This window comes from Citrus sinensis, chromosome 5 (assembly GCF_022201045.2).
Source record: "Citrus sinensis cultivar Valencia sweet orange chromosome 5, DVS_A1.0, whole genome shotgun sequence".
Lineage (NCBI taxonomy): Eukaryota > Viridiplantae > Streptophyta > Magnoliopsida > Sapindales > Rutaceae > Citrus > Citrus sinensis.
The window spans coordinates 20,473,417-20,480,780 of NC_068560.1; the positions used below are offsets into that span (position 1 = coordinate 20,473,417).

General features: G+C 36.2%; 1 pseudogene; it reads left to right on the forward strand.

The window, feature by feature from the left end:
* The first annotated feature begins 4,474 nt into the window (after positions 1–4,474).
* On the forward strand, positions 4,475–6,721 carry LOC102623707 (cytochrome P450 CYP82D47-like; annotated as a pseudogene).
* The last annotated feature ends 643 nt before the right edge of the window (positions 6,722–7,364 follow it).

A 7,364-nucleotide genomic window follows, 5' to 3' on the forward strand; every position in this document is an offset into this window, starting at 1 on the left:
TTTGTCCTTCTACAACTTATCAGCAACACTGATGGTTGTATAACAACCTTTACTTCCAAGCATATGAGCTTTTCTCAAGATATCACCAATATACTTAGTCTGAAATAGATGTAAGCCTTCAGCAGATGAAGTTACTTCTATCCCAAGGAAATAATTGAAATCTCTTAAATCTTTAAGTGCAAACTCTAAGCTGAGTTGACTAATAACCTCTGTGATGAAAGCATTACTGGAGCCTGTTATCAAGATGTCATCTACATAGACAAGGATGATTAGAACATCATATCTAATATGCTTGAAAAATAATGAAGTATCTGACTTGGAAGACCTGAATCCCCACTGAACTAGAGACCCTTTCAGTCTATTATACCAAGCCTTGGGAGCCTGTTTAAGACCATAAAGGGCTTTATGTAATTTGCAGACATGATTGGGAAATTGGCAATTGGTAAAGCCTTCTGGCTAAGGCATAAACACATCTTCAGTAAGCATGCCATTAAGAAAGGCATTGTTAACATTTAATTGCCGAATTGGCCAGCAATTATGACTGCTAAGCTGAAAACAATACGAACAATGCAGGGTTTAATTATAGGACTAAAGGTTTCAAAAAAATCTACTCTATAAGTTTGATGAAACCCTTTTGCAACCAACCGAGCCTTATACTTGGAAATGCTACCATCTGGATTATACTTCACTAAAAAAACCAACTTATTGCCAATAAGTTTGGTAGCTTTCTCAGTTGGAACTAATGTTCAGGTGCCATTTTTCTGCAAAGCATTATACTCATCTTACATAGCCATCTTCCACTTTGTATCAGCCAAGGCTGCCTTAACACTCACTGGTTCAAGGTCTTGGGTAGCTGTAAGGTAGGTCTTTGGTTTAAAAACACTAGACTTGGCTCGAGTAACCATTGGATGAGTGGGAATTACAGGATGAGGGGATGGTTGTGGTCTAACATAAGAGTTGGATAAAAAATGATGTGATGAAGAATGTGGTGATGATGAGTTAGAAGAACCTGAGATTGGAGATGGACAAAAAGAGTGTGGAGCTTGTTGAGTTTGTTGAGGTGAATGTGAAGATAGTGATACTGGTGACACTGCGGAAGCAGGAGATATAGCAGATGACTAATGCAAGCCACTGTCATTGATGATACAAATTGATGGAGAGTAGGTTGATAGAGACTTAGAGGAAGATACAGATGATGAGAACAACTCTAAGTAGGGAAAATTAGACTCATTGAAAATAATATGAGCTGCAACATATACTTTGCCTGATTTTGTTAGACACTTATACCCTTTGTGAAGAGGAATGTATCATAAGAATAAGCATTTTTGTGGGTGAAAGTCAAGCTTGTGTTTATTGTAAGGTCTGAGAAAAGGGTAACAAGTACAACTAAAAACTCTAAGAAGTTGGTAATTTGGTGGCTGATTATGAAGTTTTTATAAGGAGATAAGTTGTTAAGTGTAGCGGTAGGCATTCTACTGAGATAAGAGGCTATATGAAAAGCCTCCCACCAGAAAGAAATAGGCATTTTTGCTTGAGCAAGAAGTGTTAACCCAGTTTCAACTAAGTGTCTATGCTTTCTCTCAACAACACTATTTTGGTGATATGTATAGGGACAACTAAATCTAGCTTGGATGCCTTCTTGTTGAAGAAAGGACTGAAAAATTTTAAATTCACCTCCCATATCAGATTGCAAGGCTCTAATAGACAGATTAAATTGTTTTTCAACCAAGCTCTTAAAATTTTTGAAAGTGATAAGAGCATATGATTCAACACTAAGGGAAAGATCCAATAATATCGGGTGAAATCATCAACAAAGGAGATATAATATCTATAACCATCCAATGATAAGACAGGTACTGGTCCCTATAAATCTGTGTGTACCAATTCTAAAAGGCATTTTGTTTTGATTTCAGTAGCTGGAAAATGCAATTGGTGTAATTTTCCAAGTTGACAGGCATCACAAAAATGAAAATTTGATTTGTTAACATGAGCTGATAGTAAACAATTGTTCTTGAGGATAGTTTGTATAACATGCTTGCTTGGATGACCAAGTCTGTTATGCAATACATTTGCTGACATAGAACCTGAAGTTTGAAAGTTTATAGGAGATGTAGACTCTAAACAGAAGTCATTATTTGAATTTTGAACAGAAGTAACTCCATTATTAAAAGAAAGAGTTGACATCATAGAACTAGGATGAGACACTTGCAGAAAAGAAGAGGAAAGAGAGATAGATTCCTCTTGTGACAGTAGCTTGTACAGACCATCTTTAGCAATCCCCTGAGCCAACAGAGTGCCCTTCACCTTGTCCTTTAGAAAGCAAACATCAGAGAAAAATTTAATGATTATATCATTATCAGTGAGGAGTTTGGACATACTAATGAGGTTCTTGGTAATTTGAGGAACACACAAAATATTCTGTAGTTGTAAACAGGTGCCAAAGAAGTGTAAAATTGAGTATAACCTATGTGAGTGATTTGAAGGCCTTGACCATTACCAACAGTTAGTAAATTTGAGCCAAAATAGATCTTACCATCACTCAAATTTTGAACTGTGTTGGTTAAGTGATGAGTTGCACCACCGTCCAGAAACCATCCTTGGTCAGCAACTCCCTCAGATGTTGTTATTAAGACTGCTTTTGGTCCTTAATTCTAATTAGAGAAGTGATTTGGAGCTGGAGCTGGAAAATTTGGAAGAAAATTCATGTTGAACCTGTCTCTACACTCAGCTGCTGTGTGATTAAATCTAAAGCATATTTGGCAAGCAACACCAGTTCCCTGAGCAAAATTCTTTCCAGCACCTCCTGAGTTGAAACCACCTCTGCCATAATTGTTATTGAAGCCACCAGGACCAAAAAATCCATTATTAAATCCACCAAAAAAACCTCTGAAGTTATTATTATTCCAGTTTCCTCTTCCTGGATTGAATCCTTCATAATCACCTCTTCCATTACTACAAAAACCACCTCTTCCACCAGAATTATTGTTCCAATTATTTCCTCCAGCCTTGTTCCAATTGTTTTGATTATTATTATTACCTTTCTTTGAAAAATTTCTAACCTGAGCTATATTTGCTACATAATTGTTCTTGGTTTCCTTACTGTCATGAAGCTTATTGTTATCAAGTCTAGCCTCATGTGTAAGAAGCATAGCATAAGCCTCACTAAGATCCATATTCAACATATTTGCCTCAATATAAACAACTACAAGATAATATGATTGATCTAGGCCAGAAATAAGATGAGTGATTAGATCCAAATCATTCACAGGACTACTAGCTAGAGCAAGACCATCTGTGACTGTTTTAAGTTTTGTAAAATACTCTGATATGGTTAAAGATCCTATTCGCAGTTTACTTAGAAGCATTTTCAGATGAACCTTCTTAGCCATAGATTCAGATCCAAATTGTTTTTCAAAGTTTTTCCACAACTCAAAAGAGGTCTTAGAGCTTACCACAAGACTGAGAATATCAACATTCATAGATGACATAATCCAACTGAGCAGGAGCTGATCTTGACATTTCCAAGCTGCATACTCTAGATTCTTTTGACCTTCGATGCTGGAAGAAAAAGAGCCTTCAGATCTAGCCTCTGGTGGAAGAAATTGACCAGGACAGATCCTAGATCCATCAATATAGCCTTCAAGCCCATTGCCACGAATTGAGGAAAGTACTTGCTATTTTGAGATTGTGTAGTTTGAGCGATCAAGCTTGATTGGATTTGTGAAAGTGAAAGAAGTTGTGGAAGTGTTGCTAGATTGTTGATTAGAACCGATTAAGGCCATTTGGATTCAAGCTCTGATACCACGTTAAAATATAAAATGCTTTGTAGATTTTGTTTGTTTACTTAGAAAAACAGAGAGAAAGTTTATTGATAGAGAGAAAATACAAGGCTAAGCATTATTCATTAATTACAATACAACACTATTTATAGTAGTGTGTAGAATTTTCTCAAGATTGCAAGTTTACAAAACTCGTGAGCTCAGATTCTGGTATTCATAACAAACTTTTGGAGGGAAGTTAATTAGCTCTCAACTAACTGCAAAACTGACTTTCCAACATGGCAATCATATGGACAGCTCAGCTTGATGACTCAACATTTTATTCTTAACAAGGTGGAATAAATCTTTTAAGGAAAAACTTTTTTTTAATTTTTTTTTACCTTTATAGTAACCAAAACGATATTTGGTAGTAATTTTATAATCTTTTCTACAACTGTCATTTTTCTATACTGATTAATGAATTTTATAACCATCAAATCAGATTGATGATGAGATACGAGATAAGGTGCCCGTGGAACAAATCGATAAGAAAAAAGAATTTCATAAATTATGTTTTTGTCAAATACCATAATTTCTATTGTAGAATTAACTTAACATTTTCTTTGGCAGTTTTCTACATTTATGGTATGGACATGGAAAAGTTGATATTCATCACAGACACTTCAAAAATTTGAGCAGGTAGAAGGCTAGCAGCCATGGACTTTCTCGTTTCATCTCAAACAAGTGCTGTAGCTGCAATTTTAACCACTCTTTTAGTCTTTCTATATACTTTGTTCTTAGTTTCAAGAAATTTGCATAGAAATTACGCGAGCAAGAAGAAGAGAGGAGCACCAGAAGCTGGGGGAGCATGGCCAGTGATGGCCATCTACACCTCTTAGGAGGGCGAGAGCCTGCTCATAGGGTGTTGGACAACATGGCTGATAAGTATGGACCAATCTTCACTATCAGGATGGGCATAAATAGAGCTTTAGTCGTGAGCAATTGGGAAATTGCAAAAGAGTGTCTCACTACACATGACAAAGTCTTTGCCAACCGTCCGAAAACCCTAGCCATGGAGATTTTAGGCTACAATTTTTCCATGTTTGGCTTCAGCCCATATGGCTCCTACTGGCGTGAAACACGCAAGATAGCCACACTTGAGCTTCTCTCGAACCATCGGCTTGAGAAGCTCAAGAATGTACGAGAGTACGAGCTGAAGACCTGTTTGAAGGAGTTATACGAGTTATGGAACAAGAACAAAAGCACGGATAAGCTATTGTTGGTAGAGATGAAGAGATGGTTTGCGGACACCACGCGTAGTGTGGTTGATTGTCGGAAAGGGATGCAATTCAGTGGACAGTAAAGAATGGAAAGAGCTTCTAACGAGATTTTTTGAAATGAGTGGTAAGTTTGTGGTGTCAGATGCGCTGCCGTTTTTGAGATGGCTGGACATAGGGTGTGATGAAAGGTCAATGAAGAAGATAGCCAGAGAATCAGACATTGTTGTTCAAGGATGGTTGGAAGAGCACAAGAGTAAGAGAGACTCTCAGGAGATGAAAAAAGAAGAAGAAGATTTTATGTATGTCATGCTTTCAATTCTAGGCGATGCAGAGCAATATGCGGGTCGTGATGTTGATAGGATTAATAAAGCTATTTGCCTGGTAAGCCTCTCATAACCGATTTTGTTTTGTTGTAGCTATAGTCTAAGCACAACTCATTCACCTCTGCATTCTCTCCATCCATATGAGTGGAGTATTCAAACTCAGACCTATCTTTCTATGTTTTACTATTTTGTTATTAATGCAAGCACATTAGTTAGGCAAACTAATCATAAGTCTTAAGAAAGTTGTTTCCTACCAGTGGAACTACACCTTAGCTTAGATCTCTTCTTTTCACTCAAGAAATTTTAAGAATTGAACTAGTTGGTACGCATCACTTAACAAAATATTCTATCATTTTAAAGCACTTTGTGCTTATAATCATTGATACTGTTGTTTAAATCATTCTTCAAAATGAGGTTTACAAATGAGAGCAATTAATATACTTGCAATGCGTGAATTGAGAATATTTAGTTATTCTATTTTCTCATAATATTTAGTTATTCTATCTTATCCATTCATTATGTATCGCAGTAGTCAATTTGGATCTATATTTTCTAACAAGTCTTTGATAATATATTGGTGGATTTGACAGGATGTATTGAGTTCAATTCTACCAATAAAACTCAAAACAGGGGGGGTGGGGGGAAGGAGAAATAAGTGTTTAAGTGGAATTTCATTAAGTTGCATTACGAGTAAGTGTAACGTAAGAAAACTCTTTACACACTACCAATTTTGCAGGCTCTCATCTTAGCAGCAACAGACACCACAACAGTAATATTGACATGGGTTATTTCTTTACTTCTCAATCATCGTGATATTTTAAACAAGGCTCAAAATGAACTCGATATTCAGGTGGGCACAAAAAAGCAAGTGAATGAATCGGATATAAAAAAATTAGTTTACTTGCAAGCCATTCTCAAAGAAGCGAAGCGTTTGTATCCTGCTGTGCCACTCTTAGTTCCTCATGAGTCTATGGAAGAGTGCACAGTTAACGGTTACCATGTCCCTGCAGGCACGCAACTTTTGATCAATCTTTGGAAACTTCATCGTGATCCACGTGTCTGGGAAGAGCCTTGTAAGTTTCAGCCAAAAAGATTTTTGACAAGGCACAAGGATATTGATGTGAAGGGACAAAATTTTGAATTGTTACCTTTTAGTAGCGGTAGAAGAATGTGTCCTGGAGTGTCATTTGCCCTTCAAATTATGCAACTTACACTTGCTTCTTTACTTCACGGCTTTGATATTGCAATCCCATCTAATGAACTGCTGGACATGCAAGAAGGATTAGGGTTGACCTTGGAGAAATCTACACCACTTGAAGTACTTGTTGCTCCCCGTCTCTCTGCTTCTCTGTATGTCTAATTTGATTCTCGATGTTACAAACAAATAAACTTATTATAAGTGTTTATTTTATTTTATTTTGCTTGTTTACTCTTACTTATCAGGCCTTCTTCTACTTTGAGTATAAATGGTCAAATTACCATTAGACATAAACATCTATTACTAAATGCACTTTTATCCCAAATGAGCTGAGAATTCTATACCATTTCACTCAGCACTTTTCTCTTAACAGAATATTCTATGCTTTTAAAATAGATTAAGCTTATAATCGTTCATAAAGTTGTTACTTCGCACTTCAGGATGAGACTTCCAAACGGGAGCAATTAAATCTGTAATTTGTGAATTGAGAATATCTAATTTTATATTTTCCCCTAATCAGTTGAAATGGTAAAATGGTGAATTAATAAGTCAATAATATCATCTTCCATTAGTTATTGCATTAGTCATTTGAGATCTACAATTTTAGATAGGTTTTTGGTAAGATACCTGGGGATATGGGAAAAGTTTCCAGTGCTCTAGGATCAATGTCTCTTTTCCATTCATGTCTTAGTACATGTATACTTTAGTTGATGCATTGAATCAAATCCATCGGTGAGAGCCAAAAGGTGCCAAAAGAAGTCTTTAGGTCGAATTCAATTAAATAGCATTGTGAATAAGTGTAACA